Source organism: Canis lupus, chromosome 5 (assembly GCF_003254725.2).
Source record: "Canis lupus dingo isolate Sandy chromosome 5, ASM325472v2, whole genome shotgun sequence".
Taxonomy (NCBI): Eukaryota; Metazoa; Chordata; class Mammalia; order Carnivora; family Canidae; genus Canis; species Canis lupus.
In genome coordinates this window covers 36,504,172-36,518,096 of record NC_064247.1, presented here as the reverse complement: position 1 = coordinate 36,518,096, position 13,925 = coordinate 36,504,172, and the positions used below count along the sequence as shown (strand labels likewise).

The window sequence follows — 13,925 nt, the reverse complement described above, 5'->3', positions numbered from 1 at the left end:
ACCTATTCAAACCCTGCCACTGCCTAAGCCTGATGGAAATGGGACTTGTTTTGATGGTGGGGATTAAAGCAACTTGATTGGAGTTTTTACAAAATACCACAGAACAGAGAGCTTTGGCATTAAAAAAGATAAAATGGACAGGGAATCCTGGTTCATTCAGTGGGTAGAGCATGTGACTCCTAATCTCAGGGTTGTGAGTTCAAGCCTCATGCTGGGTATGAAGCCTACTTAAAATTAAGAGAGAGAAGAGAAAGAAGAGAAGAGAGAAAGAAGAAGAGAAGAGAAGAAGAAGAGAAGAGAAGAGAAGAGTAGAGAAGAGAAGAAGAGAATGGCCAACTAACTTAATCTTCTCATTTTACAGGTGAAAACAGAGGTGTGCAAAGAACTTAAAAAGCATGCCCAAAGTCTTGAGGCCAGGAGTGGGTGGGCAGTACTCTGCATCCTTAATATAATATTCCCAAAGCTAACATGTGAATGAACCTCACGTTCAGAAGGGGAATCCTTTGGTAGGGAGATTCCTTATATGAACTGTCCTTGTATGAATTCTTATTATGACTTTTCCTCCTTGAAAAACCAAGTCAAGAGTTCCCCCAGCAAAAGATAACAGGGATTTCAGGGATACCCTTTCAGTGAATATGGATAAATATACATAAAACTAAATCCAAGCATTACTTCCTGACATGAAGAGTAGATATTAGGAGAAATAATTTCAAAAATATATACCACCAATGAAAATATAAGCAAAATATACATAGAAACACACACACAATATGGGGACACCTTGGGGAACTGGATAAAACACTGATCAAGACAATGATGCCCTGTGGACATCTCACTGAGAAAAAGTGCCAGGATGTAGAATTTTTCTCCTCTTAACTGTTCCTCCCGAAGCCAAGGAACCCCTAAAATTGTTAAGAATTCCAGACACCCGGACAAGCAGCTCTTCTTCCTAACAAGGATCCTCCTTCATCTGGCTCCTTCTCACCTGTCTGCCTGGATCTCCCCCAAGCCCCTAGCCCCACCTGACTCCATCCTCCAACCAACCAGCTTTGTCACATGGCCCTACCCGTGCTCTGCTTTTATCTCCCAGACCTGGCTCCCCTCTTCCAAAACACCTACTCTCTCTCCTCTGCCCATCTACAGCCATCCAGCAGAAGTCCAACCTTCTCAGGAAGTCATCCCTGCCTGCCCGCCCCAGCATCCTGCCTTGTGCACTGGTCCAGAGGCCATGCCGACCCATCTTTCCAGCTCAGCATGTAAGCTCTTGCAAGGCAGGAAGAGTGGATATCACATTTTTCCAAATATCCCCTTCCTGTGGAGCTCAGTATTTGTCTTCATTTCAGTACCAGTGCCATGCATAAACCACCTAATAGATCTTCTGCAAAGAGACAGAAATCAAACCTGAACAGTCTCGCATTTGCTCCTGTTTGCAAATCTTGCACACAGTTTATTGCTAGACAAGAGACTGAACCAGGTCCTTTGTTAAACCTGCTTCCAATCTACTACAGTGCATGCATCTTGTCTCGTTTTGGATTTACAGAGAAGTAAGCAAATTCTGTCCTCTCTTCGCCCTGGAAGGAAAGCAACAATCAGATGGCTGAAGACTGTGGAGGACTGTGGTAGACACCCTCTTCCTAAATGTATATGTATTTTGGATGGCAAGGAGGCAAGCAGGAAGGAGAACATTACAACCCAAAGAAAACAGGGCTGCGTGCTAATGGCGGTGGCTTACAGGGAGCACTGCAGGATGCTAAGACATGGAGCATGACTAGACCACTCGAAGGTCAACCAGCCAACACCAGGAAATGGAGCAGACGCAGAGCAGAATTTGCCCAGCCTATGAGCAAGGGCCTGGAAAGAGAGAGGCCTGATAAAGGCAGCCCAGTCAAGAGAGAGAAGCATTATGTCAATATTTAGACTACCCCAGAGAGACAGATGAAACCTGGAAGGGGGGGAGATTTGTGGTCCAGAAAGAGCTTAGTACTCGGGGTCCAGCCTGAAAGGAGGGGAGAGAGTTGGTCCATGCTGGTGCCTCAAGCCACCCTAAATGAGGTCAAGCAATAACTCTGTGTGGTGAGCCTGTACCTCTTGGCCTCTGTCAGACTGTAATACAGTGTCTTTTGGCCTCATAACTAGCAAACTTGACTCTCCTTGCAGAAGATCCTTGGCTGACAGGACCTAGGATATTGCAATTTGGGGTTTCCCTGGAGCCATTTCTTCCCGCAAGTATCTGGGGAGAGTGCATCTCTTGACACTGGTATTAATGCCGCAAATACTCTTCTGGCCTGTTCCATGGGGGCACTAGTACCACAGAGGACTCTGGGCAGCACGTGCCGGGGCGTCCTCAGACAGGCTGGCTGCTGGCTGCAGAGGGCCCAGGCCTGAGAGCAAGCCACACAGGCTTTGGCAGCCCGGGCTGGCCACCCGGGGCAGAGTTCTGTAGGAATGAGCCCGTGATGAAACCACTATAAATCTCTGTTTAAAAATCCTTGTTAAGTTTTTTGTTTTGTTTTGTTTTGTTTAAATGTTGTTTAAACATCTTCGGTTCTGGAAGAGAGGCGAGCCCTGCGTTGCTCAGTTCTGAGGAACTTCTTGACTACAGCTGAGTGTGTCTGATGAAGTATGAGCATCTTGATAAAGAAAACATTAAACAGAAACTAAGTGTTTAATGTAAAAACCTGGCAGCTGTGAGTTCATTTTACTTAATATCTACCTGTCGAGAGACAGAGGTTTTCCCTTTGTTTTGGTTGGAAATTCTTGTCTTCTGATTGGAAAAACACTGTCAGTGAGGTTCATTTTTTTTTCCAGGATACAGATACATCTCTCTAAATGTTATGTGTCCTATTCGTGCGCCTCAGAGAAAATGCACAGCCATCTCAGGGAACACGGGAGCGCAATTAAGGGACAATTAATATCTGCTCTAACCTTTATCGGTCTAATGGGGAAAAACAAACCCATGGTTAAGAGAGAAAAAAGACAAACCATATACAGGCAGCTTGAAGGATAAAGTCAAAACCAGGGTGAAATCTTCTGATGCCAGCATGACCTTAAAGGTTCAAATCAGCCCATGCCAGGAACACTGTCCAGGACGCAGCAGCCAAATGAAGGAGAGGGTGAAGCCTGAGAATAAGAGAAGTGATGTTAGACAGCAGTGAGGACCTGCACTAGGAGGAGTGTAGGAAAGAGACTGGAAACATGTGGGGTTTTTAAGAGAACTGTATGTGCACCCACACATACAGAAATGCCTCCCAAAGGTTTTCGTGTCAAGGCAGACACTACTACTGACACCACATGGGGTTGGAGGGGCTGGTGCATGCGACAGCAACCAGCCCGGGAGCTGCAGCCACATGGGGCCCTTCCCCTCCTGACAGGTCCCTGTCACCTCTCTCGGGACCCCATATGCCACAGAACACTAAGACACAGTGGGTTTTCACTCCTCTGCTTCTGACTTTCGTAGTGGATCCTTTTTAAGGAAATGAGTTCCAATATCTAGGTGCCTGAGGCCTCATCACCATGCAATAGGGGATTCTCATTCACTGCAGGAAAAATCTCTTGGGGCAAAGAAATGATTGGGAGAACCAAATCTAAAGACGTACCTGCCCCAGAATTATTCCGGTAACATCCCCACCACCGTCCCAGCCATCCAGCTGGTTGAACATTACAGTTTTACCAAGCGGAACGTAAGGCTGCCTCCACTTGGGGCTTTCTATTTCAGTCTGGGTTGTTGGGTTGGGGGCTCAGGCCATCACCGCTTTGTGCCCAAATAAGTATCAGTTGTGACAAAGATGTTCACCGGGCACCAGCCTCCTCTTCCTCTGGCCTCCAGCTTGGCCTTATTTCCCTAAAGCTCTCTTGCAATGAATGTGGCCCCCTGGCTGGGTTCTCAGTGCTACAAAGTGAGGGCTGCTCATGTGCCCACATCTGCGACCAAATAATAATAATAATAGTAATAATAATAATAATCATTAAGAGATATGCCTCCTCTCTGCTCTCTTTCTCTGCAGCGTGGGCTATGCTGAGATGCCAAGATGGAATGATCCTGGTGCCTCCACCATGTAGAAGGGAGCTTCCCACCAACTAGGAACCACCACCCTGAACGGTCATGGGAGTGACGATAAACGTCTACTGTGTTTGAACCACTGGACAATTTGGGGTCTGTTGCTTACAGCAGCTGGCGTTTCGCTAACCAATGCAACTCCCCTCGCTCATAGGTCTGGAGAGCCCCACTCTCTGAGCCGCTTGCAGTAATTTGTTGCTCCCTGGGCCTCTCACATTACAGCATGTCGTCCACTCCACGGTGTGTCCTAGTGATCGGACCGATGGCCGGCCGAGGGTGACTGCCGCACCATCCCTCAGTTACCTGGGCCAGAACAGGACTCCCAATCTCCTGGCTCCACCAACTGACAGCTTTATCCCAGGCCCATTCAAAGGAGTGGAATCTCCCATCTGCTTTATTGGCTGACACCATAAAACGTCCTGACCTCAAATGAATTTTATGTATTTCTACAAACATAACATTTCTTGCCATTGTTTAATTTGAGATGTCTTGGGGATTTATTAATAGTTTCATAAAGATATTTTCTGTTTTATCTGACTGAAGTATTTGCCTAGGATAAAAAATATTCTTTTTTCCATGCATTTTTTATTCTCTATTTGCTCTTGGCATGCAGGAGGCATTAACCCCACGCTTGACTCAAAGCCCAGGTAGGACTCATTCCCAGGAACACAGAGCAAGCAGGTCAGACCCCAGAAGAAAGGAAATGAACACAAAAAGATGATTGTTTTTCATGGGATCATGGTAAAAACAAAAACCAGTTAGAAGCAAGCTGAAAAAGAGAGAGCAGAATTGTCTAAGCCATCCCTACGCAAAGTGGACCAGCCTCACGGGGGAGCGTTTTAGAAATGCACACTCTCCGGCCTCACCACAGACCTCCTGACTCAGAATCTGCCTTTTAGCAAACCCCCCATGTGATCTGTGTGTAACGTTCAAGTGTCGGAAGAACTGGTCCAAGAGTCACAAAGATCTGGTGGTATAATTCTGACCTTCAAATCATCTCCTGCCAGGCGTCTTTAATCTGAACAAGAAAAAAAAAAAATCAAGACCAACTCTCTACATAGCTTCACTGATTCCACCAAGGCTTAACACTCCTCTGGATGCGCACAACTAATGTGCATCCCCATAGGTAACTTAGATTCTGCATCTGCATGTTGAAATTTTTTCCACTTAAAAATGCAAAATGACAATGCTGGAGGAGTCATTGATGCTCAGTCTCTCTGTTGTCCATATGAACCTGAAAGAATGTGGATCTGAGCTGGGGGAGGGAGGACAGGAACTAACATTTGAGGGCAAAAGAAAGGAGGGAAGAGGGGCCCCTGGGTGGGTCAGGGTTAAGCATCTGCCTTCAGCTCAGGTCATGATCCTGGGAGTCCTGGGGTCAAGCCCTGCTTCCAGCTTCCAGCCCCCTGCTCAGTGGGGACTCTGCTTCTCCCTCTCCCTCTCCTTGTGTGTGCTCTCTCTCAAATAAATAAAAATCTTTAAAAAAAAATACATACACACACACACAACATAATACATTTTTAAATGGCTGTATAGTATTCCATCCCGTAGATTTTTTTCCTATAATTTTTTAATCTGCATCTGAATGCTGGAGTCAATTGGTGTTTTTCTGTTCTAAAAAAAAAAATGCTCCATGGATCATACATGTAGATAAATTTCAGCCCACATCTTGGATTGCTCCTTTGAGATAAATCCTTAGAACTCTTTATACTGAAACTTTAAGGCCATGTGAAATTGACCATGTTTTGAGAAATGAAATAGTAATCATATTATTTTTTAGTAATTGCTCCATCACTATAGATAACCTGTAAAGTTTTATGAGATAATCACACACGAAGCTCCTAATCCTAACTGACCTGCTGCTACTTCCTCTTACTTGTACTTATGCAATATATTTTCATTTCTCTTAGTGCATTTTTGTTCGTTCTTTTTATTATTTTTTTAGCATAAATAAAGGTTTTATTGGTCAGTTTGGGTGAGTCACATACTGACATACCCCCAACTCACTGTTCCATACACCCAAGACCCTGAGGTGGCAGGAGAAGCTAAGCCCACTGACAGTGAGCGAAGGGTGGAAAGAATCTGAAGGCCTCTGAGGGTTAACAAGGCTACCGGGACCGGAACCAATGTCTTAGAAATAAATCCAGGATGGAATAGGCATCATCCAGGGCTGGAGGTGTTGGTGATTCTGGATCATCTCTAGGACTGCCATCTGCTTCTTGATGGGTTACTGTGGTCTCTGTCCAGCCCTCACTATCCACAACAGTCCGGCGCTCCTCTACTGTCCCATCTGGCTTAGAGATCTTAGTCACCGTGATGCTCTTGAAATAGGATTTGGGCTGGGGCTGCAGAACTGGGCCGAGGCCTTCCTGGGAAACCTGCGAATCAAGATCATTGTCTTCTCTGGCTCTAGAACGGGGGGTCACAAGCCACATATCATCAAACAGACCAAAAGGTCTCTGGGAGCCCCAGTCTGGTGCTGGTTTGGAGGATTCACTTCTTGTATCACTCTCCAAGACCCCCCCAAAGATCCTGGGCTGGTGACTATCTGGATACTTAACCATTGAGTCCCAAAGTGTCTGTCCCTCCCGTTGTCTCTCACCAGGTGTCTCTGATTCAGGACCAGGACCTGGAAGTTCAGAAGGGTGGGAAGGCAAGGTCCAGGCCTCCATCTCGCTGAAGATATTATTAAAATCACGAATCAGGTCATCAAAGCCAAAGTTATCATGGAAACGCATCCCTCCTGGAGTGAAGGTGAAGCCAAAGCCAAATTCCTCCGGGGCCTGGGGACCTCAGACCTCGAGCTCCCATGGCTTCACGGGGCTGCTTCTTCCTCCTCTTCCTCATCGTCCTCATCTTCATCTGGAGTCATCCCTCCAAAAAGGGATCTCTGTGGCTCTGAGGTCCAGAAAGGCTAAAAAAAGCCCTGAAAGAGATCAAAGAAGCTCATCCCCGTTTTGGGACTCGAACCTGCAGACCCTACCGAGGCCCATTCGCACCTGGCCGCAGCTGCACTCCGCCGCTGGAAGTTGAGCCACTCTTTTTATTTTGAAATATTCTTGGCTATTTTGTCAACCCCTTAAAATATATTAGATTTCCAAGAATTACATTAAGCATAGCAATTAAGGTAGACCAGCAATATCATATCTTCTCATCCAGAAATATAATCTCTCTCAGAGGAGTGAAATCTTTCATGTCACTTAATAACATGTGGTCATATTTTTTGTGTATCCTGGACATTTCTTCCTTAAATTTAATTCTAGAATTTTTTTATTTTTTTGCTATTGAGAATGAGATTATTTAAGGTTTATTGCTGACCTAAACAAAAGCTACTCATTTTTTGTACAATTATTTTGTAACTGGCCACTCTACTGGACCCTTTTCATAAATGAAACAACTTTCCATTATCGGCTTGGGTTTCCTGTAAATTACCTACAAAACAATGACAATTCTGACTCCTCCCAATATTTAAGCCTCTTTCTTTCTTTCTTTCTTTCTTTCTTCTTTCTTTCTTTCTTTCTTTCTTTCTTTCTTTCTTCTTTCTTTCTTTCTTTTTTTTTTCTTTCTTATTTTGTCTATTACTTTTTCACCATACTTATTTATTTTGGTTTAAAAAACAGGATTTACAGATGGGATAGAGTGTTGGTTAATGATATGCTTGTTTTTCAAGTTTTCCTACTGGGATTTTGGTATTATTGGGAATATCCATTTTTAAGCTTTGGAATCACTGCATTCATGTGGACATTTTTTACTCAACAATACTTGAAGGAACTTGTCCAAATGAGATTTTGGTTGAGACTTTTGGCCACATGTAAAATGTCAGAAATGTCCTTAGTCCAGTTATCTCCAATCCCAACTTGAGCTGGTAGAGGTAGAGTCTAATTTTTGAATCTGGACAACCTAGATTTTTTTAAAAATGTTTTTAACATCAGCATAATATGTTTCAGTTTCTTCCACCTGTAGCTTATCCCCCTTTATCATAATACTGTGAATGCAATCTTTTCTCTCCTTTCTTCTTCTCTGACTGATGTTCCTTCCCATGCTGCTTCTCTACCTATTTTGTTTTTTTTCCTAACTGACCATACATTTCTTACACTGATCAGAGTACTATTTTTCCTGTTTAAAATAGATTCTGGTCACTAATTCCTGTGTATGTGTGTTTAGGGGGTCCCCACATCACCAGGCAATTCTCTGACACCAGCCAGGTGCCCTACAACTCCACTCAGCTCTGACACTGTCCACCCAGAGATAGATCCCACAGGTTACTGGTTCAGTTCTACAAGACTGTTTCCCAACCCCCACTTCAGATGCCAATCACAAGTCTGAGTTATCACCTGTGCTTCTAAACAACCGGCTATAAATTGGAAGTTCCAATTATTTCTCCCAACCCTTCTCCTTGAGTTTGACGAATTTTCAAGAATGGCTAACAGAACTCTGAGAAGTATTTTACTTACTAGCTTACCGATTTAGTATAAAAGGATAAAATTCAGGAACAGCCAGATGGAAGAGATATAGACGGCAGGTGTGGGGGAAAGGGTGTGGATCTTCCATGCTGTCTGGGTCTATCACTCTTTGAAACTTCCACATGTGGACCCAGAAGCTCTTGGAACCCTTCTTTTAGGTTTTCATAGTCTTCATTACATAAACATATTGGTTAGATCACTGGCCATTAGCAATTATTCGACCTCCAGACGCTTTTCCCCTCCCTGGAGGTCAGGAGTCTGGAACCTGAAAATCCAATCCTTTAATAATGTGGTTGGTTCCTCTGGCAACAACTCCCTTCCTTAGGTGCTTTCCAAAAGATACCTTACTAACATAACTAAAATAACAAAGGACACCTTAATAGCTCTCAACAATTAAGAAATTCCAATTGTTTAAGGAGCTCTGTGCCAGAAACAGGGACAAGACCAAATACATATATCTTTTATTATAAATCACAGTATCACACTGCTCATAGTTTTTAAATGGAATAAATGGACTGTTTATTATTATTTTTCTTAAATTTATATACACATGTGTATGCACATTTATTTTATCATATATATTGAATACATATTCTCTTTCATTTTTATAAAGCAGGGAAATCCTATTAGAGAAGTTCAGACACCGAGAGAAGGCAAGAAATCTTGAGCTGGTTAGAAGTTGAAGGAGAGAGCAGGAGGAAGGGGTGAGTCTGTTGTTGTTGTTTCAATAAGACAAGGGGTGACTAGAGCCTGACTTTATGTCGTGGTTAAGGAGCCAGGGCAGATGGTGGAAGATACAGGTGAGAGATGATCTCAGTGGTGTCCGTTTCCTGTGTGAACTGAGGCAAGTCACATTTCTCTGAGATAGGGGCCCTATCTTATCTTCCAGTACTGTTGTGAGGATCAAATGGCATATTTTACGAGCACTTGCATTTATGAATGATAAAGTGTGACATCATCACTAACTATGGGTCTCACTTGGGTTGGGTAAGACCCTCTTGATGGATCAAACTAAGAATCCAACTATATAAATTATTGCACCCTGAGCGACTTGCCTACATTCAGTTCCCAAATTGCAATTCTGTTATTCCCAAATAAACTTATTTTTGCCATTAAAATTTAAAAATTAATTAACACACACTGGATCAAAACACATACTTTGCAGAGTCAAGAGTTTTGCCTGGTCTCCCAAAGCACAGTTCTCACAACCTGACTGAGCGCTAAACTGAGCACAAAATAAAGGTACTGGTAGGAACATCTGACAGTCCTTACCCCAATCTTTTATGCTTAAAAGGGTGTCCTGACTCAGGGACTCAACCTACCCAGATTTGGGGACAAGAATTTACCTCTTGCAAGGATGGAAACATTATGACCATTTTATCTTGCTTTCATTAACATCTCAAGTAACTGCCCACACCCAAAGAAACCACTGTATACAATGTGGCTTCCCCTGAAATCCTGCGTCCAAAGAAAGCAGATGCAAACCATGTCAATTTGAGACTTTCTGATCCACATCACAATAATCACCTGCTATGACCTGCTATCACTGCTCACTGTTGTATGTGCCAGAAATAGAGAACAGAGCCACCATGTAACACAACTCCAGAGGCAACATTTATAACACAGTCTAGGTAAAAATGGTGCCCTTTGGAACACAACTGTAATGGCAGGAGCTGCTAACAATCAATGTTCATTTTTTTTTCTTGGCCCACAGCTTGGATACATTTCCAAGCCTTCTGTGAAATTAGGCATGAATTCTAAGTAATGCACTGAGGGTGCAAGTGATGTGCCCACTTTCAGATTTCACTCATACAAACCCCCCTGCACATGCTCCTTCATCTTTTTTCCCTTTCTTCCTGGCTGAAGGATGACAAGTTTCACAAAGACTTTGAAAACTGTGTCTGAAATGAGAAGGATCATTGTCGTCCTGAATCTCTGAATGACTCCACAGACCAGTGTTTCCACTGACTTCTTTGCCTGTTAAATGAGCAAAAGAAAAGTATCTTTTATTGTGTTTGAGACATTATACCTTGGTTTGGTGTAGTCTCTACAGATGAAACAGTGTCTTGAGCCATCAAGCTGAGACAGAAACAATGAGAAGGAGCCAACTGTGCCAAGATTTCTGGGCAGGAGGGGGAGTGGGGAAGCATATCAGGCAGAAGCAGCTGCAGTGAGGATGATCTTGGTGTGCAGTCTCTCCCTGAAATCCACAGGTGTCATTCTAGTTTTATCTACCAATCTCAGAAAGTTCTACTAAAGTGAATCAGCACCTAGGAAAGGTCATTTAATATATACTGACAAAATTAGGATCCTGAGGCCAGATTCTAGACTACAGTGTGTTACTCAGATAAATTTAACTTTATAAGGCCATTTACTGGACTGCCAACATCTCACTGTGTCCTATATCTAATCTTTAATTGCAATGTTATTGCACTAAAACTGCTAGGGTCAGGAACATAGACATGTTCCATGCTGCATGGATGCCTGTGAACTCCTCCAGGTCTTGTCTTTTTCTTTTTAAAGGTTTTTAAGGGGCATCTGGGTGGCTTAGTGGTTGAGCACCTGCCTTCGGCTCAGGGCGTGACCTCCTGGGATCAAGTCCCCCGTTGGGCAACCTGTAGGGACCCTTCTTCTCCCTCTGCCTGTGTCTCTGCCTCTCTCTCTCCCTCTGTGTCTCTTATGAATAAATAAATAAAATCTTAAAAAGAAAAGATCTAAAAATTTTTTTTTTAAATTTATTCATTTGAGAAAGAGTGAGAGAGAGATAGCAAGTGAGTGAGAGATAGCGAGCAAGAGCACCAGTGGGATGGAGGGGAAGAGGGAGAGGGAGAGGGAGAATCAGACTCCCTGCTGAGCAGGGAGCCTAATGACAGGGAGCTCAATCCCAGGACCCCAGGATCAGGACCTGAGCCGAAGGCAGATGCTTGACTGACTGAACCACTTAGGTGCCCTCCTCTGGGTCTCCTGATCACTCCCCAAATGGCACTTGCAGAGTCACATCTCTTTTTGTTTTCCTCATCCAAATTTTGCTGAGTCACTAGCCCTTATCCAGGCCACTGCAAAACCATGATTGGTCTTATATTTTAAATGGTCCAACGATCTCAGAGCCAAGGCTGTTAATCCAAAATGCAAAGCAACAGGAGAGGAGCAATGCACAGACACAAATTCTTCCATGTGGCTGTGATCAGCCTGGTCTACTGAACAAGAGAGTCCATGGCATTCATACAGGCCCAGGCAAAGCCAAGATTTTTGCATATAATCTCCCTGGAGATCTCAGCAGGCTTTCATTTGAAGGAATTCAGAGAGAATTTTCCCAGTTTTCTATTCTATCTCCCTAGCCCCTGCCTCTTTGCAAAGATAAATCTGATGGAAAGCACACCCAGACCACAAGGCTGAACTCCCAGGAATGACAGCACAGAGCCAACCACACTTAAGGCCTCAGGCAAGTTGTTCAAGCCAATGCTCTCTAGAGGCCAGGGTAGTGGGCGGACGGCCAAGTCCAGAGGGTGGCCTCAGCCACAGTTAGGAGCTTCCTATCACACTTTCTCCTCTTTTAAGTTTTTACTGTGAAATATTGGCAGGCACGTACAGACCACTAGCCTTATGGTCTCTTAGGGTCCTGCCATCCAACAAAGCTAAATTCAAATGTTATTTCCTCCATAAAGACTTCCTGAATTCTACTGGTGTGATTGTACGTCTTCCTCACCTGTTACTCTCTGCCTATTATTTAGCTTTACAGCATTTAATATTTTTATATATATCATCAGTGCTTGTTATTTTGTGGACTGGCAGTTTCTCAAGGATAGGAACTATATTCTGTGGCTCTTGAGCCTGATATAATAGGCTTTCAAAAAAAAAGTTCAATTAGGGGCAACTGGGTGGTTCAGTTGGTTAAGCATTTGCCTTCAGCTCAGGTCATGATCTCAGGGTCCTGGGCTCAAGCCCTGCTCCTTGCTCCTTGGGGAGTGTGCTACTCCCTCTCCCTTTGCCCCTCCCCAGCTCATGTTTTCTCTCTCTTACTCGTTAATAAAAATCTTTCTTAAAAGTTCAATTAAATTATCTAAAAATTTGGCCCTAGAGAACTATTTAATCCATTAAAAGATAACATTTCATAACCAATTTGAATACCAATACAAAATCACTTCCTAAATACTAGGCAAAATCTCTTATAATTTGGATATTTTTTGTTCTAAATATTTTGCTTTTGTATACAATGCTGCAAAGAACAGCCATGTAGTTTTATCTTTGTGAATAACAACCTTAATGATTTCTATAATTGAAATATCTGGATTAAAGGATATTCAAAATACTCAGGCTTTAAATTTATATTGCCTAATTGCCCCCAGGAAAGTTCTAGAAATATACAATACCATTAAGAATTACTAAGAAAATATGTTTTTTGGTAATGACACCGAGTTATTTGCTCAAGACTTTGTCAATTACAAATGCAAGAACAGAGTATATTATGGTTTCATTCGCACATCTTGAATAAAAATGAAGTTAAATTGGGGTGCCTGGCTGGCTCAGCAGTTAAGCATCTGCCTTTGGCTCAGGATGTGATCTCAGGGCACAGGGACAGAGTCCCACATTGGCCTTCCTGTCTGGGGCCTGCTTCTCCCTCTGCCTGTGTCTCTGCCTCTCTCTCTGTGTCTCTTCATGAATAAATAAATAAAATCTTTTTTTAAAAATGAAGTTAAATTTTTTTCTTGTGTGCTAGTGGTACTTTATCAGTTTTTTTGTGAGTTGTCTGACTGTGTCATTTGCCTGTTATCTCCACTGGCATATGATGGGGAGAAAGGCTATCTGAGGAGGTTACTATGAGAATCTAAAGACTTTCAATTTATCTAGATATTGTGCTTTCATTGTATCCTAAAATGTCCAGCTATAAAGAAGGGAGATCTATCAGTTACAATTCTTTTGGTGGCAAAAGTGAGAAATCTAATTCAAACTAGTCAAAACAAAAAGAACAAAAAAATAATAATAATTTACTGTTTTCTGTGATTTAAAAGAAATATATACCAGGTCATTCGCATGACAAAAATATATTTCTCAGATATATCTGGTCTTCATCCATAGTTCCTGAAAGCATTTCAAAGGTGAAGTGGGTGTCTTGTGATTAATGAAGCTTTTTGGACCCCACCTATGAGTAGGAGTTGGTTGCCAGGAATACCAACCACCCTCAACCTCTCGTTAAATCACTTAATGACCAATGACTTAGTCAATCAGGACTATGTAATAAAGCCTCCATAAAAGCCGAAAAGGACATAGTTTTCGTCCTTTTGTGGGAGCATTTCCACATGTGAGGAGCCACAATACTTCTCTAGGTGCCACCAAGCCAGTCAGGCCCCAAGCTCCAGGAAGACAGAAACACCTTTGTTCTGGACTTCACCCTATGTATCTTTTCA

At 43.0% G+C, this 13,925-nt stretch overlaps 1 pseudogene; it reads right to left on the bottom strand.

Moving 5' to 3' along the window:
- Positions 1-5,974: 5,974 nt before the first annotated feature.
- On the bottom strand, positions 5,975-7,022 carry LOC112647347 (HCLS1-associated protein X-1-like; annotated as a pseudogene).
- Positions 7,023-13,925: the final 6,903 nt, after the last annotated feature.